This window comes from Pezoporus flaviventris, unplaced genomic scaffold, assembly GCF_033815535.1.
Source record: "Pezoporus flaviventris isolate CSIRO_AGI_PZ_B2104156 unplaced genomic scaffold, CSIRO_AGI_Pfla_v1 ptg000036l, whole genome shotgun sequence".
In the NCBI taxonomy this organism is placed as follows: domain Eukaryota; kingdom Metazoa; phylum Chordata; class Aves; order Psittaciformes; family Psittacidae; genus Pezoporus; species Pezoporus flaviventris.
In genome coordinates, this window is record NW_026892584.1 from 4,152,987 (window position 1) to 4,179,452 (window position 26,466).

Consider the following 26,466-nt stretch of genomic DNA (forward strand, 5'->3'; position numbering starts at 1 on the left):
AACTGACGGTGTTACTTACTTGAAATTAAAACAACTGTTTAATGCTCTTAAGATTCAGAATTCTGCAGCTTTGCAAACTACAGTGGATGAATTGGCTGCTATGAAGCTCAATCCTGATTGCAGCTGCTCTCTTTGGTCTGCCTTTTCTGCTCATATGCTCATGATATGTTACATCTAATAGAGAGCCAGTCAGAACACATTGTTGGTGTTTGAAGAGGTCCACGGAAAAGAAGGACCACCTCAAAGAGATATCCTGCAGGAAGAACAATGCCAATGGTGGGTGAATAGCTGTGCAGTCTTAATGAACAGGTTTGGGCAGAAGGAAGACAGGGAAGACTACAAATCACGCTTCTCAGTAAGTGTTCACAGCTCAGGGCTATGTGCCACAGCGCACAGGGCAAAGTGCTCTGCCCACAGTGCGGGTCACAGGTAAATGGGACACATAAGGAGCTGTGAATCACAGGTCCTGTACATAGTCATTAAATAGTTGGGTAGAAGTATGTCAAACAATGAGGTGATGTAATGGGCAAACACTTGTCATAAACATAGAGAATCCTGACCTCATTTCACATGTGATTTCATCTTAGGTGACCTCACAAGTGCAGTTACTCTACCACCTTCACAGCCTTGTATGTTTTATGTGCTTCTTTTACCCTCTAGATCCTGAAGAAATTAGTTAATTTGTTATTTTTCACAATCAGTCCCAGATGGATGATGTCTGTCAGCATTTCCTGAGTTACATAACATTTATCATTTTCAAACCACCCTGTGCCCTAGAGCATTAATACTTCTCTTTTACCAAGTTTCCAATTATTATGGGAAGTCAAAGTAATCCTCACAGTAGCTAAGGTAACAGCAGAACTCAGTACCATCCAATTTTTTAACTGCTCTTTACTTCTCTAGCACATCACACTTTCCTAATGCAAACACACCTACCACACTGCCCTCCAGTAATTCTTTTTTTCTTTCTTATTTACATATAAAAATCCTCTACCCAGCTCCTTTAGTTCTTGCAGCCTTTTGGTCTCTGGTGTAGTTAGAACCAAGCTCCCAACTTGTCCACAAGTGAGTACAACCTTTGTGCCTTAAGATATTTTATCCCAAATGTCTGTCAGGTACAATCAATAGTTTAAAAAGTCATCTTTTTAGCTTACTCACTTAGTATGTGGTCACAGAGTCATCTAATTCCTTGTGGATACAAAACTGAGGTTCACTGAAAATTGGGCCCCAGCTGAGCTTTGGTGAATTTTTAATGTCAGCAATTCAATGGCTTGTAAAATTAGAGGTATTTCAGAACTGACAGCAGTAACTCTTGGAAAGAACTGAAACTCAAAGCGGCTGCGTTCTTAGCTGCAGTAGAGCATTCAGCAGTGTTAAACTCCTTCCAAGCACATACAAAGGGAAGTAGTTTGATTTATTAATAATAATGACCTTACATACATAGTTATAGGCAGGTGAAGGCTTTTGAGTCAGTTTTACATTCTAACTGCCGAAGGCAAGCAAAGAAGAAATGTTGGGTAGTAGTTAAGACAAAATTAGAAGCCTGTAAGCCCTTCCTTGGGCAGTGTTTCTTCATCTAATCCTGTCCATGCTAGCAAAGAGTAGTGGTACATGGCTGAACACTGCTAGCACACCACCATCTGCCAGCCCCTCAGCACATAAAGGCTCCATATGACCTCCAATCATTTGAGTCTTAACACTTGCCAAAAAAATCACCTGAACAAAAACAGAACATGAACTTCTGATTATGACATTCTCTTTCCCTACCTTCCTTTTTGAAATCTTTTCCCTCTACTGGCATAGGTGACCCCAGACCTGATGTTCTTAAGGATAAACCTCCCGAACATTCAGTGTTGCAATTCCTGATTTACGGGTTTGCTTTCATGTTAGAGGCAATGGGTAATGCATGAGAAAAGCCATGAGGTACCTGAGAATAATATTCACCACAGTTAAGTTACAGATGCCTAGAAGTACCCGAAAGAAAAATCCTTAGGAAAGCATTAGAGGTCTGCTCTCCGACAACATAAAGGAACTGTATTTGCCATAACAGGAGGCATTCTTCTCTTGCAATTCAGACCCTAGCTTTCTTTGCTGAGGGTGTGTGTGTCTGCTCTTGCTTTTCTACCTGGCAGCTGGCCCCTGTGCTTTACAGCAATGGGAGGAAGAAAGCAACATTGCCATTCACTGTCCTTCCTTGGTAGCAAAGTAGATAAGCCTTGGTCCACTAAGGACTGAAGGAAACTGAAGCTTAATGTCCTTTTCCACCTGAGATAATATGTTTCTCCAAGCCCTACAGAGAAAGCACTGTCTAGCAGGAAGCAGGTCTGTTGCCTCTCCTTCAGAGGTTCTCCTTCAGAGTTATTAACAGCATTTTACTATGCTCCTTGCAGAAGAAAGCAGCGAGAGAGTTCCAACTTTTCTGTGCAAGCCATTAGTGGATGTAGTACACCAAACTGGGAACTTTCCACAAGAGCAGCAGCCTGGCCACCAGTATATCTTCTCAAACAAGTAAGGGAACTTCATCAATCTTATGGCCTCGGTGTAGCCGGGGCAAAATTTAATTGTTGGCTACATCTGGACTGGTATTAGGTATTGTGGTATCTATCTCTGCGTTGTAACTCCTGCTCACTCTGTTCCCTTCTGCAATAAAAGAATTAAAGGTTGAAAATGGGACAGAGGGAATAGGAAATCTATAGCTGGTTGGGAGGGCAAACTCCTCAAATGAGCCTTCATTGGCTTTATATTGTTTACTCATGCCTGCTCTTTCTGACCAAAAAAGTATAGCAAAAGTGAAGAAAATAAACTTGCATGGGATAAAGTTGTTCTACTAATACATCAATATTAACATCCTACATGTATAAAACATTGTCCATACCTTTTTGTCCCTTTTTCTTTTTTTTTGCTCTGACTGTTGTCCAACCTTTAGGTGTCTCATGAATTCAGGCCAGTGGAAAACTCTGGAAAATAAGTAAAAACTCTTTGTTTGAGACATGGGTTTGTTCTGCTGCCCAGGTTTGAAGAGGGTGAGATATTTACCTACATGTGATTTCAGCACTGGCTCAGACACACAAGCCAGTTACAGTGGCTTAGCAAGGCAATGCATATAAGCTGAACTATGGCTGCTCAGTTAAGTCAGAGCTCTTCATGGCATTTATGTGAATCTTACATACAGAATACGAATTAGGCATCCAGGCTGCCGCACTGGGAAGGGACTTTTACTCCGGCCTTTTTTTAAGATAGTTTTTAATCTCTAAAACCATGAAAGGAGCCATTACGGTGTGGCTAAAGAATGCCTAGGTGACACTTGTATTTCTTCTATTGACAGCTGACGGCTTATGTTATTGGTGAGGAGAGCTAAACTATTAAAAACCTAATTTGTGTCTCTTTCTTCACTGTGTGACTCAAACCAGTTTTGCAATCTGTTACAGGTTAACTAGCCAGGGTTAGGCAGGGTGGGGCCTGTAGCACATTGCAAAACTGTTTTCTTCAATTCACAAAGTGAGAAAACATCCTTAAAAATAGGCATTCTAGAAGACCAGATACCTTACTGTCAATTACGGCACATCATGCAACAAAACAGATTTTCAGGCCCCTCAGCTTTTGCTGCTGTATTGAGTGAGACACTGCATGCAAGTCACGTGCAAGCAGAGGCCACCCAGCATTGTGCTGCAGCTGAAGAGCATGCCTTTCTTTCAGCTTCAGGCTACGCTCAGAGGCGTACCCTCACCTGCAGCCGGCTCTCCTCTTGTCCATAGCTCTGTGTGCCAAACGCAGCTGGTTAATAGATCACAGATCAGACCGACCAGCTGCTCCCAGCATATGGGGTCACAGAGGAGGGGAAGCTGCAGAGCTGCTCTGCAAATGTGTGAGATGCAGGTCTGGAGCTGTCTGCAGATCAACAGGTGATTTTGAGTAGAGAAAGAAATGGAAGAGAGCTGTACTGTTTTCAGCAGGAGAGAGGGAATGCAATCTGTTGGCTCCTGAAGAGTTTTGCTCTTTTTGAGTGGGTAGGCAGACATGCAGATAGTGAGTTGCAGGCTTACCTTGTGGGATACCTTGTACAGCTTCATCTGGACATGGGATGTACCACATAAGGTGATGACATAGGTGTGTCTGAAAGCTCTTCTTCAATGTTAAACTGAGGAAGATGGAATACAGAAAGCACGGGGGAAAAAAAAATAAATTACATCAAAAGTCTCTTGTATATGTGTTAAAATATGACAGATGGTTTCAGAATCTTGCACCTTCTCTTCTTATCAATGCAGTTCCTTTTATTGCTTCCAGACGTTCAAATTTTGGCACTGTATCACAGTATCAGAGAAGACATGAAGTGTATGATCAACTTTCCTGTATGCAGCCAATACCATCATTGTCCTAGGGAGTTTTCCTAGTCTACAGCCATAGAAAGATCATCAGAAACAGAGAGCCTCGCTTTCACTTACATTAGTGGGCCTTTCATATTGCTCCAGCAATATAAAAAAGTCCTAAAGTTTAAGTTAAACTTAATATGAAACTTTAGCAATCCTTTACATTGTCATGGGAGTGAAAATTTGTCCCTGCTATAAACATAACACAGCCATTTTCTGAATCGCTGTTATGTTGCATTATAACAGTGCGACACCAGAACAGATCAACTGGGGAGCCAGAGGAGCTTCCTTCACAGAAGGTTTTTGAAAGTTAGGATCTGCATGTGCCAGCATGGTCTGGGAGTATTTGCTCCTGCCTCAGTGCAGGGACAGACTGAGTAATTTTCTGAAATCCTTTGCAGTTCTGCAGTTCTGAAGGTTTATGTTTTCTAAAGAGAGAAATCCTCTGCGTGTCAGTCAGTGCGCTCTGGTCCTATCCCCAGAATGTTACTCCATATTTTTGCAAAGGCTATCAGTTTACTCACCGTAGCAGTGAAAATTAAAAACTACATTCCTGAAATTGGCCTGTTTCCTAACAACATACCAAAGAAAAACAAACAGAAAAGGTATTACACATAACTTAGTTAATATTGCTTCTTTTGTATTTGCTGCAGCGTAAACATATATTCCCTTCTTGCTCCCCCAGACTGCCCATTCCAGCTGAATTGTGAACTGTGATTCTAAGGACACCCAACTTTCGTGCTTTTAAAAATGTAATTAAAAAAATCCCCCTTATATCTACAAATTCCCCCAAAATTTTTCTTTTTTTTCTTTTTTTTTGTTTTTAACTCAAAAGATGTCAGTTTTAAAATGACACTGTTGCCTTTGTTTCTGAGCACAGTAGCCCCTATCTATTTCATGTCTCTATTTGTTTCACAGCAACAACTCTTGGGAAGGGACCTTCACGATGCCCCTCAGTGAAACTCCAGATTTAACAGCTTTACCATGTAGAACCAAAATTAGCATTCATGTCCAGTGTTCATCTACAATTCTCCTATCCCTTCTCTGTGGAAGTGGCCAGTTCCAAACCAAAGCTGTTCGAATTTTCTCACACTGCCCCATAGGAGAGGCATGGGAATGCCCTTGTTGCTGCCTATAGGACAGCAGAGAGAGAGCCAGGTAAGCAATCCGGCTTAGGTAACGTGTCACTTTGCTGTCACAGTACAAAGCTGCTTCACAGAGTAAGTAGCCTACATGGGGGTTTGGGTTGCTGTGGCTGGGTTACCTGTGGTACTCTAACAAGCTCTGTCACCCCTGCAATACCAGGTACCTCTACAGTGCCAGTGTAGCCCTGTTCCTAAGTTTCAATGATGAAAAAGAAACTTCAGTTTGCATATGTGTTATTGTGCCTTTGGTAGTGTCACGTTCATGCTAGAGACAACAGTCCCAAAGGAATTGGGCTAAAGCTAGCATTTCCCTTCCTTGGAGTCAATGAAGCAGTCCTCAGTCACAGCTGCGGTCTGGGTGACTGGAGTAATGAGGTTCCGTAGTCCGTAATTTCACACTGAGTACTTCCTCCCTCAGGAGTAACGCAGCCAGTTTATTGAAATCACACACAAATAGGTCTTAGTGCACTTCGTTGCGGCTGATACTAGAAAAACCTCAGATGGCCTAATTGCGAAATATGCTGGTGGAACCTGCGGAAACATGGCCTTTATTCCTGGCCTTTTGACCAGTGGAAGGACTGACTTCAAACAAATCTTTTAACCCCTTTGTGTTTCAGATCCTCTCAGCTGTAAAGTAGCACCCTCTGTGCTACTGCCATGTGATGTTGTGGGCTGAGCATACACTGGGCAAGCCTCTCCTACTGCTGACCTCCAACATGCGTTCCCTGGATAACTGAAGAGCTTCAGCTCCAATGGCAGCCACCCCAAGACCTCTACCGGCACTCTATTCACTACAGAAATATGTCTTTTTATTGTTGTTATGATTGCAGTTAGTTGACAGAAACCCCATAAAACCTGATGCTGTAAAAAAGTAATAAAAACATTTAATGTTACAAAAAAAGTTACTTTGATACTAAGCCCCAAGTTGGCATGATTAAGAGTGTAACATCACCCACAGCAAAACTACTAATGCTCTTTACACTCATCGAGAGGCTTAGGTCACTCTGGCCAGATCCTATGGGTCCCTACATACCCTCACCATACACCTTCCAGTAGAAATCACCAGCAGACCCTTCTTCCACTCTCAACTGAAGCTACTTCAGTAGGTTTTAAAGTGTCTCTGGACTGCGCTGCTCAACTCCAGTTCAGAAATTGCACTTGATCAGGCAAAAGACACTTGACCCTCTGATGCGACTTCATGCCCTGGATCACAAGAAAGCCTAGCAGTGACATGGCTGTGCCCACCCTCTGCACATGTAATGGCCATATCTGATCATTTGGTGTAAACCTTTTTTGTAAGCTGAGATCATAATCTTTAAACTGCTCCTCTGCAAGCCAGTCATTAGATTTGAACTGCAGTTTTTTCTCACCTTGGGATGATCTTTTAAAGCATGTGAGCAATTATGAAAATTAGCATTTTCCCAGGGCAATAAAATTTGCATTTCAGAGACTTGTGAATAAATATTTAAGAAAAAATATAAATGTGTTAGGTAAAGTTTAGTTTATGTTAATTTTTATGACTCCTCTGGATGGTAGGACAGCTGCATTGGCTGCATAATATTTTTTAGAGTTAGGAATATATAGCCATCTGTTCAGCTTGTAAAACGTGTTAATAGGTATCTCAAATTTCAAATTTAGAAATTACCATCATAGTAAATAATGCAGCATCAGGAAACTTGGGTTAACTAATGGAGACCTACCTGTAGTAATACTACATCTGTTTAAGTTAGTCATTACAGAAATAGTCAAGTATGAACTAGAATCATAGAATCATAGAATAGTTAGGGTTGGAAAGGACCTTAAGATCATCCAGTTCCAACTCCCATGCCATGGGCAGGGACACCTCACACTAAACCATGTCACCCAAGGCTCTGGCCAACCTGGCCTTGAACACTGCCAGGGATGGAGCATTCACAGCTTCCATGGGCAACCCATTCCAGTGCCTCACCACCCTAACAGGAAAGAACTTCCTCCTTATGCCCAATCTAAACTTCCCCTGTTTAAGTTTTAACCCATTACCCCTTGTCCTATCACTACAGTCCTTAATGAAGAGTCCCTCCCCAGCATCCCTATAGGCCCCCTTCAGATACTGGAAGGCTGCTATGAGGTCTCCAAGCAGCCTTCTCTTCTCCAGGCTGAACAGCCCCAACTTTCTCAGCCTGTCTTCACACGGGAGGTGCTCCAGTCCCCTGATCATCTTCGTGGCCCTCCTCTGGACTTGTTCCAACAGTTCCATGTCCCTTTTATGTTGAGGACACCAGAACTGTATACAGTACTCCAAGTGAGGTCTCACGAGAGCAGAATAGAGGGGCAGGATCACCTCCTTCAACCTGCTGGTCCTGCTCCTTTTGATGCAGCCCAGGATACAGTCGGCTTTCTGGGCTGCGAGCGCACACTGAAGCCGGCTCATGTTCATTTTCTCATCGACCAGCACCCCCAAGTCCTTCTCCACAGGGCTGCTCTGAATCTCTTCTCTGCCCAACCTGTAGCTGTGCCTGGGATTGCTCCAACCCAGGTGCAGGACCTTGCACTTGGCATGGTTAAACTTCACGAGGTTGGCATCAGCCCACCTCACAAGCGTGTCAAGGTCCCTCTGGATGGCATTCCTTCCCTCCAGCGTATCAACCAAACCACACAGCTTGGTGTCATCGGCAAGCTTGCTGAGGGCGCACTCAATCCCACTGTCCATGTCACCGACAAAGATGTTGAACAAGATCGGTCCCAACACCAATCCCTGAGGGACACCACTCGTTACTGGTCTCCAGCCGGACATTGAGCCATTGACCACAACTCTTTGCGTGCAGCCATCCAGCCAGGTCTTTATCCACTGAGTGGACCATCCATCAAATTGATGTCTCTCCAAATTAGCGACAAAGATGTCGTGTGGGACAGTGCCAAATGCTTTGCACAAGTCCAGGCAGATGACATCAACTGCTCTACCCCTGTCCATCAGGTCCGTAGCCCCACCATAGAAGGCCACCGAATTGGTCAGGCAGGATTTCCCCTTAGTGAAGCCATGCTGGCTGTCACCAAGCACCTTGTTGTTTTTCATGTGCCCTAGCATGCCTTCCAGTACTTGGCTTAAATGGGACTTTTAGCTAAAAAGCATTAGAAATCCATATTGGAAGTTTGGGACTGAGACTAAGAAAAAGACATAGCCAAAAGGTTTCCAGCTTTATGTTGACACTTAGATGCATTTTACAGAGATTACAGATCTTTACTAACAATATACCAATATACCTACCCAAGCTTCATAAATTTATTTTATGGACTTGGTCCACCAGAGATGACCCTAAGGATAACTTCAGACCTACCTGGATTTGAAGTTCAGATCAGAGAAAGAAAAAATCCCATGCAAAATGCCTAAGACCATAATTAAATTAATTTCAAATTGTGCAGCCCCCGTAGGACAATATCATACTTAAGTAGTCTCAATGCAGGTGATGGTTGGCTCTGAATTTAATCTGAAAAGTGAGTTATAGTCCCCTATATGTGCATGGGTATGTATGAAGCAAGACAAATTACAAAATAAAATTAAATTATGGTCTTTACCCCCCACTCCTTGCTCCAAAAGGCTCTTCTTGCTGCACAGTAGCAGGCAGTTTAAAGGGCTGTAGCTCTAGGTTTTTGGTTGCTAAGATCAAGAAAATGTCACTCTAAAACAGATGGTACTGCTGATGCAGAAGGTCATACACTTGGAAATTCATTTCAACAACAAAAAACTAAAGCAAGGGAATGGTAGCAATAGTCCATTATTATATTTGAACATTGAAAAGAGCGTAGAGGAAGCACAGCAAGAAAGGAAGGTCGGTTTATCCTTGGATTAATCATAGAAAATGCATTTGATTTCCTTCATAAGAACTAGAGGGAAACATAAGCCAACAAAAGAAATCATGGTCAGATCCTTGAACCTCTACAGATGAAGATTTTATCTGAGTGCAGGAACCACAGAGGACAGTGTCACCACAACTAATGGTCTTTATGCCATTTTCAACTAGAAGGATGCACTCCATTCCCCCACCAACTAGATGGATGCTGGAGGGGGCTAGGCACCCTAGTTGATGCTCTTCCTGGTTCAGCCTTAATTTTAGGACTGAGAAGCACTGAGATCAGTTGAATGTTCCTGTCCCATCTCCAGTCATCTTTCAGCTACAGCTCAGCAGACTGAATTCCAGTCCTTTGCACGGGGCAGATGTCATACCAGAGAAGTTACAAGAATATGACCCCATGATTTCATAAAGTACCTTCACAGGAACTAATTAGGGGGTAACTTCTTAACAGAGAAACCACCAAGTTATGAATGAACTGTCAGTTGCTGTGCCAAGTAACTTGCAGCAGCAATTACAGTCATAAACATTCTGGGTAAAAGCACACTTAATAGGACACTTTCATGGGCTGTGCAGTCTCTATCACAGGAACAATTTAGTGTTTTCTCTGTTTGTACCAGCTATAAAAGGGCCTGGAAAATCTGTGATCTGTATTCAATTTCTGTGACATGAATTTGCACCCACCTTTGCTATTCAATAACCACTTCTCTCCCTCCCCCAACCTTATAGCTCTTACGGCTGTGGAGAAAATGTGATTCAAACATATTCTGAAAGAGCAGGATCTTCCCGAATCTCTGGAGAGCCTAATGAGGTGCTTGTGAGTATGAACTGCCCTATTCATATTAATCAGTAGCTTCATTGGTCTCACAGCCAAGGAACTAGTAATTCTTTAACAATATACTAAAATTAATTGAAATTTTCATCTTGGTTTTGCCAGAGACACAGGATATTTCACTTTGTTTCTATACTCTGCTGGAATCTCTCAGCAGCTGTTTTTATCTCATGCTCTTCCTACAAGCAGAAAATCTGTGGAATTATGGTGCACCACTCAGTCCTGCTCGCTCTGTTCAGTTAAGCAGCTGTATAACTCACCTCTGGCTCAGCCCCTGCTAGTGTGGCCACACTGAAGTGACACCAGTAACCTGGAACGTACACCTAAGTTACATCTTCCGGCATCCACGCCATGCCTCTCTGGATCTTTAAGATTGTGTTAAATTGCTATTATCGTGTGACAAATGGCCAAACCATCTACCTATAGTGGCAAAATCATCTAGTCTGTTGATTTTTCATGCTGTCTTCATCACTAGGACAATGTATAAACATCTGAGCAGCTTTAAACAGTTGCACACTACAGCACACAAATCTGACAACCTTTCAAAAATGCATTGCCCCAGACAGAAATACTTCCCACACAAATAGCCTTCCATAGCTCGTTAGCAGACACGGAGCTTGAAAACTCCTGCAAAAAGAGACATGGCATCTGACTGGAAAGAACAGCTTTCTACTTCAAATTTAAAATGAAGTAAAAAAGCTCCCATTTTTATCTTCCATTCTTGACTTTCTCTTCCAGATTGCATTTTGTATCTCTTCCTTGTTAAGAACCACATCAAAAAAAGAAACACCTTAAAATTTCCTAAGTAGGAAACTAGCTGTTGTACAGTATTTCCTATGTGTTAGTAGTAAAGGACTTCCAGAATATGATTAAAATATTATGAGCTGGTTTTATGAGAGCTGAAGTCATATAAGGAGATTTATATAGGCCATTGCAACCTTCCTATCAATTGTAACTTTGCTTAAGGCTACTGTTTATTCTTTCAGAAAATACTGGAGATATCTAAGGTCTAAGGCACCAGAAAAAAGGAAAGGAAGGCAAGCATCTGTCATGGTACATAGAAAATGAAACCTTCTGGCAACTCCTGCCCAGCCCTATATTAATATGGATTTACAATTAACATCATCAGCGAATCAAGCAGCATTGTAATTGTTTTTGCAGCTATTCCAAAACTTTCTTCTGCACAGACATAATCTAATTCTAACTTAGTGAGACAGAACAGCTTGACACATTTGTTATCTAAAGACTACTTCAGCCAAAGAATATAATGAGAAAGCATGGGAACTTGACTCAGGAGCAAAGGCTCTTCTTCAATATTTGTTCCAAAAATAAAAAACCTCTCTCCCCTACATCTCTCATTATTTCTTACCCTTGAAGCTCTGATTTTGCCCCAAGGACTGCTTCAAAAATACATTCTCTTTGATAGGATTGCTTAATACTGTGCAGTCAAGCGGGATTAGAGCCTTCTGAGGGAAATAACGTATTCCTTATTAATTTTCTTGACTAATTAGTAAAAATTACTTTGGGAAACCTTAGTTGTAGAAGGATCACTCACCTCTTTTTCACAGTGGGGATTAATAACCAGCACACACTATCGTTCAGTGTCCAAATGCAGCTGGCAGGCAGCTCCATGACACCAGCCCCGGAACCTCATGGAGAAAGGAGCTAGAGCTTCTGCCTTCACCTAGTGACCTGGGTCTCAGGCATACCAAGCAGCAAACCAGTTATTCCCTCTCACAGGCACAATCTTACTTCATCACTAAAGCATCAAAGGGCTGCTACAAAGGGGAACTAACCAAGTGTAACGGGGACTAACCAAGTGTAACCCTGCTCTGGCATCATTCCTTCAACTAGTCTTTAGGGAGAATTGGGTGAATGCTTTGCTTATGCGCCAGTCTAAGGTAGGGAATGTGCCTGTATCCCAGCTTTTAGAAGTGATATGACAAGAAGATGAGCTGGAAAAGACCAGGCACCCTGATGGAATCATTTTCATGTCCTTCCTTCTCTATGCCTTGGCCAGACATAACCAGCCTTTGTTGAGAACTAGTTGGCTAAATATTCCTTCAAAAGCCAGTAAATTTCTTTCCTTAAATTCAATGATTTTGTAGACACACATAGTAAAAAACCAGAACATGCCTTTATCATGCAAACATTGAAAGCTTACTTCCAGAGTTTCTTCAGCTATGAAGCTCAAGAAGAAAACAAGGACTACCACTATGTGAGGTACTATGTTATCACTGTGTATTACACCATCAGCACACTACATTATTGATACTTAAAATCATTTACAGCAATGGTGAGACAAGACAAAAATCAAACCCAGCGATCTGAATCTACAGTCCTCACTAAATCAAAAACAGGACTGTTGTTGACATGTATACAAAATAATGACTCAGACCTTAAAAAACCCATGATGTTGACTTACATTTGTGACTTTTTTAAAATACAAAAGACTATTTAGATTTCTTTACACGGTTCCAAGAATATGGACTGGGCACTGCATTTCCTACAGTTGATTTGCTGCAGTGTTTTTGTAATCTGGGACTTAAAATTGTCAGGGTGTGATGCAGAAAAACACGCTTTATGAGAAAGCATGCAACTAAATTGAAATAAACTTCCCTGCAAAGGGAGAAAGGGGTTTTTCATGTTCTTCATCACCACTGCCCACTTGGCTGAGCTTGGCTGGAGTGGCCATACTACAGCCACCTCAGATACTTGGTTGAGGTATGAGGCCACAAAGGGTCTCCTGACTTCCTTGGAAAGCTGTGGCTGTAGAGCATTTCTCTCTGGCTTTCCAGGCTGATTGTGGATGTCAGATCAGCGCTCAGAGTTAAGAAGAGAACACAGATCCTGCAAAAGGTGTTAATCTCTTTGCTGAAAGAAAAAAGTATTCTAGAACAAAAAAACCCAACCCATGCTTTAGGGTTCATCTTCCACTCAGCAGTTACTGAAAGAAGATTTCTTCCTTTGCCTAAGTGTCTGGTCATTAGTAACATACTGAAAGTGATCTTTTTGGTATAGAGCCACATACACCAATCTAGACAATGCCAAGGTAACACAATGAGAATTGTTATTTCCTCATGCCCAACCATCATCTTTCACTTGTCATCACAATTTGATAGATGTGAAAATAAAACAAAATAAAATAAAATAAAATAAGGACAAAAAGAACCCAACAACATCATTCTTAGAGCACTGCCAGAGCTTCTACTTAGACAAGAGCAGTTTGACCTATTATAGCAGGTAATGAGATCCACGTCTCTGTGACAAAATGGGACCTGACCATACAATTTTATTGCTTACTGCTCTTTCCTGAAAAAGTTCTGTCCTCAAAAATGTTTTCCAAGCTTAAAAACATTAATAATATTGATTCTGCTTGACAATGTTTCAGGACTTTTGCAAAGACCCCTTGACTAGAGCTGAACTGTGAAAAATTCCTGTTTTTCCAAAAATGAAGCAGAATATGATGTGCTGCCATGTCCACTAACTGTGAACATGACTTTTCATCAGTTATAGGAATTGATTTAATACAGATGTAGCCATGAGGCTTCTGAAAAGCACAATGGGTCCTCTGGGACTCTGCAAGCCTCCCTGACACTACAAGAGAGTCGCTCTATGTCTGTATTTCTTTCTTTAGGACTAAAACCACCACACCAGACAAAAAGAAATCTGTGACAGCTTCAGAGCACTGTTCCTGAGCAGAACTGTTGCCTCTGAGTAGGTGAGCGTTGGAACCACAGAGACAGGGCCAGGAGTTATTCCCTTTCTTCAGCAGTGCACAGCTGTGACAACATCTGCAGAGTATGAAGAGGGTGAAGTTCTGGGCATCGATGCTATACATATCCCACATGCCCAATGGAAGAGTCACTTCACCTTCACCTTGCTTCACCAGTGCTTTTGAAAGGCCGTGGGGAAAGAAAGACTGACCCTATAGATGTGGCTTTAGGGATATTTCTGGGCAGGCCTTCAAGCTTATTTCTTAGCCTTATTTTTCCATGGGTGTCCATGAAGACTACAATGAATAGTCAGTAATTTTGATCTTTCCCCACGTCAATGCAAGAGATCCCAGGAAGAAGGGACTCAGTTACAGATTCATTTTAGAGATATAGGTATTTCATAGTTGTTTCATTCCTCACACACTGGCAGCATGTTAGGGAAACACACGACAAGGCCTCTCTCCCTCTTATGACAAACCTGAAGAGATCAAAAGTCAGTCAGTCTGGGGTGGGAGTCAGTAACAGTGATTCTAGGAGATGACTTATCTTCCCCTCTGTGTTGAGCACAAAAGAAGTAAGTAAGGACAGTCCACAAAGCTAACAGTCATGGAGTGACTCTTCTACTTCTGGTGCGTACAGTAGCTACCCACCCATAGCTCGCATGACCCAGCAGACTAATTCTGAGCATGCTGGGGATGCAGCAACCAGGATCTTACAGACTGCACAAGTCTGAGAGACACAGCCATGCGTGCAGTCCCCCATCTGTGCACTAGTCCCAGGTCTGAAAAATTCCAATGCAGCATTTAACTTTCCCCAAAATATCGAGGATAATCTGAAGAGGCTGCTACGTAAAGCGTTTTCTAATACACCTGTAAAAGAGCAAAAGAACATCCATCTGGGCCAATATTAGATACACCATACCACAGGGCTATCCCTGGAAAAGCCAGCACCAGGAGAAATGTAACGTTTTGCTCCGCTGGTTACAAACTCACCATAGACCAATCATGTGAATGGGTCTGAGTTTACTGCTGTGGGAGCACAACTGATTAACTTGGAAGCTTGCTGCTGAATTCTGTATCAAGAACGAGGGTAGCACGTTTTCTTGACAGACATCCTGTTTTCATGAGGCTGCTGTGGTACAGGCTAGCTGTCCTGACTTGTGAGCTGCTGTTAGCCACTGGCTCTCTATGTGTCTGTTAGCCAGAATAACATAGGTGCAGCTCAAGGGTCATGAAAGGACTAGGTTTTTGCTGACTATCCCATGAAACTTGTATGGAGTTAAATGTTAGAAAGTGTGGATATTCACAGGGTTTGACCTCCAAAGATGCTAAAGTGACAATCTAGAGTGCTATAAAGGAACAAAAATATAGGTCTTTACAATATTTGGGCACCTGAATCCCATCTGTATTAGCAGCCACTATGCCTTTGAGGATGCAGGACAGCTCGGATTTATTTAGACCAGTGCCCACCACAGTCATAGTGCTTCAAGCTCCTGGCTGACTAAGCCTTGAAGCCAGGCAGTAAGGAATGCTAGACATTGGCAGTGAGGTAGACATATTTGACAAGTCCAAGCAAATTAGCCATTGTCATGATGGAAATAGTGTGGCAGAGTAAGGAAAGGAAATCATCTTCTTGCAAGAAACATGGTTCAATGCCTAAACTACAGTACTGCACTTTGTTTCAGAATTCACAAGCAACCCTAACTGAAGAACTAAACCCACCAAACTCTTCTCAAAATATTTCACTGACAAAAATGTAACTGGCTGGTTCACTATTGCAACCAGAAGCAGACCTGAATAAGAATAATACTATTGATGAACTGAGTGTACAAAATAAAGTTACAACAGTAATTAAACACAGAACTCTATTTAGCAATGAAGGTTGGTTATTAATCTTGCTGGGTTAACAATTTGGCTAGGAGGCAATTAAACTCCTGTATTTTGAATCTGATCTTGTTTTGTCATGGAATGAAAGTCCTGTAGGTGGTTATCTATCAAAAAATCCTCCCGTGTGAAGCACATGATTAGTACAGCACAAATGTTCTGCATCGATATATATTTGTGATCATACCAAAGATTTTTCTTATATCAAGACACTTTAATACCCACGCATTCTCTATCTAGCCACTGGCAAGCAGTCGTGTGGGGTCAGGCAGGCCACTGCGGACTATTTCACAGCAAGACAGTTAATCTGCATCACAACAAACTGTCACACTTTAGGAAAAAGCAGTTCTGCCATGGTGTATTCTGAATTTCAGACAGACCTCAAATGGTCTCCACAGATGCCAACTCACCAGTAGCCTGATTCAGATATCCCATCTGTCCAAATGCCTATTGCATTTTTTCAAACCTTGGGTACCTTAAAATATTTTATGCTGCCTCTTTCCTCTCACACCCTCCTTCTCCAGCATTACCTCTATTACAATATAATAACCCCAAATGACCTTGGGGCACCTTTTATGAAGGAGTCCCACTTTGGATGCAGACTCACCACAGAAAGAATAGCCCTCTCCCCTCCTCTCACAGTAACGTGCAATCTTAATTTTATAATTCAAAAACACAGAACTAAATCCATCCCTAATGTAACTAGTCAATGAAATTACTCGAAGAATCAGTTTTAATCTCTTGGTTCAAATACAAGGAAAATGTCTCATCCACCATAAAAGTAGAAACTTAATACACACTCTGGTGTGTCAGACAGCATTGTCAACACAGCACTGTATTTGCTTTTGAACAAGGCTTATTCATATCTGTGTTCTTTCTAAATCTGGGTATTGCATTTGTTATGCAAAGAAAGAAAATTAAGTTTTGCTACTGAAGATAGGGACTACTGAGACCCCTGAGATTCAGCATATGTTAACAGTACATCTATCCTCACTTAAGAGAGATGCTCAAACCTCTAATAAAATTTTGATTTTTAAAGATTTCCTCTACTAAAGTACACGTAAGTACCATGTACCATTGCCATCTAGTGGAAAGGTAAGTAAGAACACAGGTTTCCTTCAATTTAATAGCTATCCATGATGATTATTTTAGCTAATCTCTAGATTAGCATACTGCATGCTGACCTCTAGAAAGCATACTGTAAAGTCCATACATTTCTCAATGCCTGCCCTGCTCTCAGGTAAATCAATAGCTTCCTGTTTATTTTATCTTTTCGTATGGTTGAAAGAAGTGCTTGATTGCTGTTAGCAATCTTACAGAAGACTTTTTCTTCTGAAACAGAGGAAACTTAGCTTGCATCCTCATCTTTGATTAAATATAATATTTACTAACTCAATTGAAATACAGCATGTTAGTGGATACACATGGTCAATATGAACGTATTTCAGAGACAACTGCTGTGAAAAGGGAAGTGGTGGTACAACAGGAATAGAAATAAAGCTACAGTAATTCAGCTTCTTCTTGGCTTGTCTAAAAGAACAAAATTAACACAGCTTTTCACAATTAAAAGCATACGCAAGTTTCGGGCAGGCTCACAGATTAAGCATTAAAGTGAGGAGCTTCTACACAAAAACTCTGTTCAGGCTAAAAGACTTATTTCTTGTAGCCATTTGTTTAACGAGTTTACGTCTGATGTAACATTCAAAGAAGTCAGCAGAGCTAGCGTTTGACAGCTGCTCTTGAAAAACCCAATGAGGATGCACTTTGCTCATCTTCCTCACAAACTTTAGATAAGGATGAGAAATGTTACAGAGACCCACTGGAAAACCTCAAAGGCAAAATACGCGATATCTAGTTTTACTAGATTCTTATCATTTACAGTTCACCCTAAAACTCCCACACATTTGTTTCTTAAAGTCCCTTATGCTCTGTTAAACCTCACTGCAGCAATGTTCCCATAGGAATGTGGCTACTTGCCAGACTCTCTCATGAACATTTCATTAATCTTCTTGGCTCTCATACAAACTACAAAACATTATTTGTTAGCAATTTAACTGTTTTGCTGCCAAATGTGCCAGAAATGAGATCTTTGCTATGCTTTCATTCAAGAATACACAGGATAATTATATAGTAAATGAAATGAGGTTTTTTACATTTAGCAAGATAAGAGTGCAAGAAAGGTAAACTGTTTATAACTTATTGAAGGAATTCATTTTCATGCTATCCTAAACACCAAGCCATTCTCAAATGTTAAGATCTAACTTATACTTAGCAAAATACATCTTTAAATTCAGTTTCAGACTATCTCATATAATCTACGTACTTGAGAGGATAACATAACAGAAAACACTATTTCTGTTTTCTGTAAGTCTGGCCTGCCCCATGTCCAGGGATACTGAGAAAAGACTATCACTGGCTTTGCAATAAATATGAAGACTCTGTTAGCATGCAAATCTTTGAAAATACATGTGACTTGCTAGAGAGAAGAAAAACAATTAAGAGAAAAGCAACATCATCCCCTGCAGAGCAGGGAGGAGTTAATTCTAGCTATACAGATACACAACTTTTATTTCATAAAATGGGAAGCTTCAGAGTGGTATAAGTGGATAAAGCTGTCCCCAAATTCATATAACGCTAACAGTATAGAAGCGGGTTTCATCACTCAATTTCACCCGGGCTTAAAAAAACAACATCACATAGAGACATGCAGATGCAACTCAGTTTCATGGGAGAAGTATAACCTTTTCATTTTCTAACTTTTCAGTATTGTAAGTAATAAGCTTCAAGTGTGTCAACTCCATGGGTTATTTGGTAACTAATCTATAAGAAGTTTGGTAAATTCCTCAAATCCCATTTTCACTTTGCAACAATGTGACTGTTTTAAACAATATGCTTCCATAGCACTGTATGTAAAGTGGTATACATCTATAATTGAAAGATGAAATAAAGAGTAAAGAGCGAATCAAGGCTGAAGTCATTTAAAAAAAAGAAAATCAGAGAATTAAAAGGAGAGGAATGAACAATAGCACATTTATAGGTCTTTCTGATTTCTCTTCTGATTTCTGTAAGTGCACACAAGGAACCAAAACATTTGGGATGTATCCAAACTCAGGCTCTTCTGAGGTTTTCCCAGCACTCTTTTTGGCTTAATACTGTTCTGCAATGTAATGGGCAAAGACATGCAGCCATGCTCTCCACATTGTGCAGTCACTAAGTTGCAATCTGTGTGAACAGATTTGACCAGCCACAAATGAAGCAATGGCCACAGGCTGTTTGCTGGGTCAAAATTGGGATTTTTTTCTTAGAATAATCATAAGGGGAAAAGAAAGAGGTATTGCAAATTATGCTGCAGAATGCACTGGATTGTGGCAAAAACTGATTGAAACATGATCTTTCAATTCTACCTTTTAAAATTATAGGGGGGGATGAGTGGGGAAGTGTTATGAGTGCATCCATAGAACACAAAGGGCTGATGATAGAAATAAGAAGCTCTATCAGTTTTACATGCAGTAAGACAGTGAAACCATTCAAAACTTTCAATGTTGCTTGAGAGAAAGGAACAGGAATGACAGAGTGCCTAAGACCAGTTGGAAAAAATTGGGTTTTGGTGAGACAACTGCATGATCAGCTGCATGATTTTGATTGTTTAGATGTTGGGTTGATCAACTATCTCAACAGCTGGAAGAAGAGGTATGTCATAAGGTGTGATGAGATGAAAGGGGTTGGGAGCTAGGAATTTTTGAAGGATGAAAGTAGGTAGGAGTATTTTGATACAAATATCTCAGGAGAGTCAGTCAATGAGGAAATAACCAATGGAGGGGACAAGGCACCCTGGAAAGTATTTATTTTTCTTAGATGGTGATGGGAGACCTGATGTAGCTCTTTCACCATTGGACTGAGAGTACTCAACTGCAGTGTTACAAGGGTTAAAACCAGTCCAGAGACAAGCACATATGTAATCTGCCATTCAGAATGAGCATTCCCAATTTAGCTTTCAACCGGTGGCAAAGCCTAGTCATAGTGGTGAGATGTCAAATATTAATTTAGGCAAAGCTACCTTGCTATATACTCTTGGAAGCTGTATGATTAGAAGTCAATAGAGTAAAAATGACCTAATTTCTTATTTTTATTTCATAACTAAAAGCAGCTCAAGGGAATCCTGAACACAGAACTTGCTCAACCCACACCACAATTGGACAGGATGATTTAACTAGCTGGTTGGCTAACACTGTATTCTGATTAAATTGTAAGACCTTTTTTCCAAATGGCAAAGCTCTCCTCCCTGTAATTCCTGAGAGCCCCATCCGATAATTACAGTGTAAAGAGAGTGTATAGTGTCAGACAGCCTCTGCTGTTCTCCCCAACAAGTTATAAATAAATATAGCATACTTACAGTGCTCTGTATTAAAGAAAGCCAAGATCAAGGCCAAGTGTCACAGTCTTCCCTGAAAATAATTGCAGCATGCAATATAATCCCACATACTCTAGCAATATGTAGTCTAAATAGAAACCAACAGGACAGCATGGGATTGTGGATGGTGGAATTCTACCAGATCTTGGGAACTTTATGTTAATTAAGAAATGCTGATTAATAAAGAATGGCAGGTTTTAATAAGCCAGTAATAAAAGAGAAATCGTGTTTAAATAACCAGAGTGTCTTGAGTCCCTGGAACAAATCTTCTGATTTTTAATGGGAGAGAATTCACCTAGTGGAAAATTTTGCCTGACTTAGGACAGCCAAAGTTTTCTGTTGGTGTTACTCACTGCAGTTTAACTCTATCCCAGAGGTCTGCTGGGTAACTGAGCCATCGGGAAAGAGGTCTTAGAAGCAGCAGAAATCACAGTCTTGATACCAAAATTACAGGGTGAGGTTGAGTCATACCAGAGGAGAGAACAAGAAGATCACAAGACTTCTGGGGTTAAAGTGTTAAGGTATATGCAGAAGACCTAGCAACACAATATAGTATAGTTTATTTACCGAAAGTGCTCAGAATGCAAGTTACAGGTCTGCTAGCAAAGTGATTAACAAAGGTGCTGGGACTGTGCTGCCCCAGCAGGATCAATCCTTTATCTCATTTCAGGGTACAAATGCTTCTTCTCCCGCTTAATAGTACAACTACACATAACTACCTACACAAAGAGAAGGAAACCCCTGATCTTTTTTGTTACTGAGCACAGACGGAAATCCTGAGGCATGATGCAGGTTTCTCTGTATATATATCCCAAAAGGAGGCAGAGCTGACTCAGAGAAACTTGCCCATTAATACTCTGTATTCACATCATGCTACGCACCTTGGTGGATCATACAATACTTTGTAGATTACCTAAAGGAGCTGTGTTCAATGGAGGGACATTATTGTAAGCATAAAACAGGAATCCAGACACTTTTGGCAATCCAAACTCAAATAAAGTGAGCATAGAGACTCGGCTGTGGCTAATGAAAAATGAAAAGCAAGGTCTAATTATTAGCAAAGGAATTTCAGAAATTAATACTCAAACCTCTAACCACATGTGTTCCTGAAAAGCAGTGTAACTGCTCAAAATATCTGTAGAAAAACCTGTGCCCTAAATCTGCTTCCTACCAACTTGGTAACCTTCTACAGTGATTGGAAAGTGCATATTGTAACGAATTTATTGCCAGACTATCTTCCTGTACCTCCAAGACAGAAAAATCTCTGAATCTAGACATGGAGTTCGGTTAAATGAAGCTGAGTCTGCTACGTGCTTCTAATTTCTTTGCTTTGATGAAAGTCCTAATGTCACCACTTAGACAATGAGAAGGCAAGTTAGAGTTTTATCAGTACTAACTGGCAGCAGGCAGAGTTGAAGGCAGATCTTGATTAAGAGCTCTAAGCCACTGGAATTAAACTGTGGGACTGCAGAGTCTGGGAAGTAGTGGTCCACATGCAAGTTTTCATTTCAGAGCCCCCCTAACGAAACCCCTTTTAAAACCTGACCGTTTTCTTCCAGCTCTCTTCTTCAAACTACAAGTAAACTCATGGAACCTGCCGAAGTAGAAAACTAACTTATTAGTCACAGGACAGTTGGTGGCACACAGAGCATACTACTGATTAATTTATCTGTCTAGGTTATTTTACAGCCAGCTGGCCCACCCTCATTGTGTTATATGAGCATGTTGCAAACTCTAAAGTGTTCACACAAAGATATGTTTCTTTCTCTTCCCCTCACCCTCTACTTTTATTTGTGCTTGTTTCTTTAGAGATATGCATTTGTGCACCAAGTATCTGTATACCTAGTTCTCATTTGCATTAAGAGCCCCTAAGGTGCCATGAAGAAAGTTTAGTGTTAAGTAAGATTCAGGACTTGATTTCTGTGAAGGTCCGGGGGAAGGGGGGGGGGGGGCGTTTATTTGTTTTGTTTCAATACTTTTAAAATTGTGTAAATACGATTAGTATTGCTTCCATTTTGACAGGCTACAATCAGTAGTGGCTTAGATTATCCTCTCTGCAATTTATATTTGAGGAGATTACTTGATTTTGCTATTGCTTTATTAAAGCACAGTGACCCAATTAGAAATACTGATAGTGATCCTGACCAATTCTATCTTTACATTTTATCTTAAGAAAGAAAATAAAAGTTCCCAGATAGCAAAATTATGAAAATCACAAAGGGAAGTGCCACCTAAGATTCTTTTTACTGAAAATGTAATCACCACAAGTTTTTCAGTCATCTGAATCAAGACTGGGAATAATCTCCCAATGTCCTAGAATTGCGCATTTCTTTTTTTTTTTTTTTCTCTTACAGATTAGTTACAGTACTTCAGCAGACTGTCAAATAAGGCAGCTCTGTTGCTTAGTTTTTAAACTAGTGCATTCATGGGAATATTTTTTTTTTGTATCATTATCTCATAAAAATACACATGCAAGTTTAGCACAAACCATAAAAATGTATTGTAGACTTCAGCTAATCTAGTATCTTTCATTTGTAAGGAGGATTTGGGTGGAAGCCAAGTTAATTAAAACCAGAATAGAAATGTTCTATTCATATGAGTCATATACTTCTGACTCACAATAGAGTCTGTGCAGCTAATGGGTTAATTTGTCCTGATAACACAGAAAAAAAATGAACCTATACATTATGACACCATTTGAACCGAGTGCTGGTTTCAGACAGTAGATGTACAAGGCTTTTTTGCAATTAAGAACACAGATCTGCTCTAATAACCTCCCTTCTGTCTATTCAAGAGCCATTACAAGCAGTTCAGAAAGATCTGGAGGTACAGAAAGCTTAGAAATCTAGGACTGACACCTTCAGTACTCTATTATTGTAACAATATGCACATGAAAGTGTTTAAGCTACTGTCACATAGGGGAAAGTCTAAATCACACACATATAACTTGTAATGTTGGCATTTCCCTCCTAGCTGATGACCCTGCAGCACTTCAATGGGAAAAATTCCTCTCCAAACAACCTAACAAACCCACGTACTTGCCTCAGTGGCTTGACGCTCAGCACCTACATCTTTACCACAGGAAGTGCGGCAATCTTTTGAGCTAACAGCCTTTGTAACTCCTCTAGTCCCTTTTTCCCAGGGGACTGGCATTCCACACAAAACTCACTGGTAACTTCCTAGCTCCTTGGTTTACACCACAACTTAAAAGGCACAGATGGGGTACAGATAAGGGAACTTGGTTCCTAATCCATACCTATTATGATCTTCTGTGTAAAGTTAGAGAAGTTCACTTACAGCTTTCCTCCTCCCACATTCCTGCAAGACCATGAGCCTTTCAAGATATGGACTGTATCACGGCATGCATTCACGGAACTCCTACTGCAACAAAACGTGTATGCATGGATATAAACCACCCAGCAATAAATAATAAGCACACCTGAGTAATATCTGCCTAAAACTTAATGCCAGTGTTGAACACAGACAGCAGCATTCTGATACTCTGCAGTTGATTTACGTATCTGATCTCCAAGGCCCTCATAAAAGTAGACAAAAATTAGTTTTTCAGTCCTCGTGCAGGTGAAACTCTTAATGAATACAAGAGTGGACAAGAAACATACATCTTTTATGAGCTAATTGACAAAGTGGCTATAAAGGATCCTTTATAAAGGAAAGCAGGCCTTAAAGGTAATGGCTTTGTGGGTATAATTATATAGGATTGTGCTAGGGTGTGAAGACAATAAATACAACACAGGCCTCAGTGTAAATGTGACTGAGGCTTTCCACAGTGATACGAATATTTATCGACGCCTAGGTAAAACAGACTCCAAGAAACCACAAGTGCTTTTCTCACATATTTAAAGTTAATTCAGTGTTTTGCTGAATTGAGGCTACAGCCCTCAGCATCTTGAAAGTTTCAGACTGCGCACAGGAATAGAAATAATCCCCCCCTTATCTAAGTATTGCCACCCAATACAAAAAAAATAAAAATTAAGTTCTAGCCACAGTGATTTCCCTCTCCCCCCCACATGTAATTTCAGAGTCCTCATCTGTTCATCTAATATAACAGTTTTAAATTTGGCATGTGATCCAATGGACAAATCATTCAGAGACATGACTACAGTCAGCACTGTTCATTCCTCCCAGCATCAAAAGCCCTAAGCAGTGAATGGTGCTGATTAGTCACAGCTAAAGACTTTAGAACCTCAATATGCTAGCTTAGTATTAATTTTCACCTCACTGGAACAGTGGAAACATCCAAGAGAGGGAGGAATAGTTAAAGCATGTTTTCAGGGTTATTTCCAATAAAATTAAACTGAGCCAAGTGGGAAAGAGTCTGTGCAGTCCACCACAATATGGAGAAGGGAAGCAGAAGATGGTCTTCCTGTTTTCCCTCACCAGCCCATGTGAGGCGCATGGCCCCAGGCAGATTTTGTGCTCTTCACACTGAATACAAGCACCAAGGCTGCCATTCTGGAAAATCTATTAAAGCAATGCTTCCCCCTGAAGCTGTCTAAATTTCACCCTTGATTGTCAATTGAAAAAGCCCTAGCATTTTATGCCTGCACATTCTTGAAGCTGACCTAGTCTCAATGGGACTGAGAAGTTCTAATCTGTCTGGGATTCAAAAAAGAGATTTAGCACTCAACCCAGTACTTGTGCCCAGAGAAGGCCTAAAAAGTCGCAACTGGCTTTACAGACAAAATGCACACGTCTGCCATTTTCCTAAAACACAGATGGTAGATAATGTGGTGCTCATCTTCCCATATGAGTTCACCTAATGGCTACAGACAGGTAGAAAGCAGGGGATGAAACCATTATTTGCTTTGCCTGAGGAAATGTAAAACTAACTCAGGCTGCAGGCTTTGTGGGGTAGGAATACCTTCTCTTGGGGATGTTTTGACACCAGAGTCCTGAATGAGAGGAGTGAGAGTAACCAAAGCTCAGCAGGAACTCTGAATTGAAACAGAGGTGATGCTAGTCCTGGTTCCTCTTCAGCCAATGTATTTTGGTATTTCAGCACTTTTTGACTAAAATACAAAAGCAGGGCTTACAGGAGGCCCAGAAGACAGGTTCTTCCCCCAAACCTAACCACCTATTTTGCTCTCTTTCTCTGTCAGTTACTGTGGAATCACTTTATATACTGAATTGCAACTTCATCTTATGAGTAGACAGTGCCCCTCCAACGCCACTAAAAAATGTGCATTACCTTAAATTCATATTGCAGATTATGGCATTCTTCTAAGAAGGAGGAGAAATAACTCCCACAGGTGCAGAAAGACATTAGACCCAGGTCTTTTACTTTCTGGGTGAAGAGACATGAAGAAACTGAAGCAGCCAGCCAACAACCTGTTTGTTGTACTGCAATATTTGAAGATGAGCAAGTTTACTTGCTCTTCAGGACAAAATACATGAAATTCAGGACAAAAGTTGCAAGTACATATGGTGGGGCTTAACACTGTGGATTCTAAGCAGAGATACTTCTTTCCAGCCCTTTTACTTTTAATAGGCTGGGATTGAAGAATGGCATTAAAACTCACCCTTACTGTTCCCTGTTGATTAGGCAGCTCTGCTTGGTGGTTTCAACTCTACAAGCAGACCTAAAGATCAAACACCTGCTTCTAGATTCATTCCAGTAATTCAGTAGCTAAAGATGTCAATCTGTAGCACTTTAGATGCCTATATTTTTGACTGGTTCCAAGTTCTGCACTGAAGCGCCTGCATTAAAGAGTCACAACAAAAACAAATTTGTAAAAAAACAGATCTCAAAATCTTCCTAAATGCAGGTATTTTCTGAAATAGTTTAATTTTGATCATTTTAACATTTTGCTAAGATTTTGTTAAATCTCAAATTAACAAAATTACGCTGCAGTAAATTGCATTATATCCAGCTGCAATACCACCACTAAAATGTTCAGCACAGTAATTTTAATTAAAGGTATACTTTGCTATTTTGAATCAAATACAGCATTTTCCCAACCTCCTGTTGTTAATCATTTCAAGCATATGCTTATGCGGCTGTTTTTGCCAACCCACTTTCAGCTGTCACCAGCCCCCACACAAAATAATAACAAACACCTAGTGCACCCACATAGACGCAACTGAAAATGGGTCTAGAAGCTAAGAGAAAATAAACCATACACCCTTCCTCATTATTTGTCATACATGTCATACTTTGACCCAACATACAGGGTTGATTTTTCAGGTGCGTATTTTATTTTATTGTGAATCAAAACTAAGGTTTCAGAAAAAGCACAGGAAAAATTCAGCAATGGTGTCTCTTAC

The 26,466-nt window shown here is 40.7% G+C and overlaps 1 long non-coding RNA gene across 1 annotated transcript; it reads right to left on the minus strand.

The window, feature by feature from the left end:
* Positions 1-2,895: 2,895 nt before the first annotated feature.
* On the minus strand, positions 2,896-26,288 carry LOC133274111 (uncharacterized). The gene is made up of 3 exons (XR_009745030.1): positions 25,722-26,288; positions 4,044-4,938; positions 2,896-2,957 (listed from the first exon to the last, which is right to left on the minus strand). It is a non-coding gene; the product is annotated as an uncharacterized LOC133274111 (long non-coding RNA).
* Between the last annotated feature and the right edge of the window lie 178 nt (positions 26,289-26,466).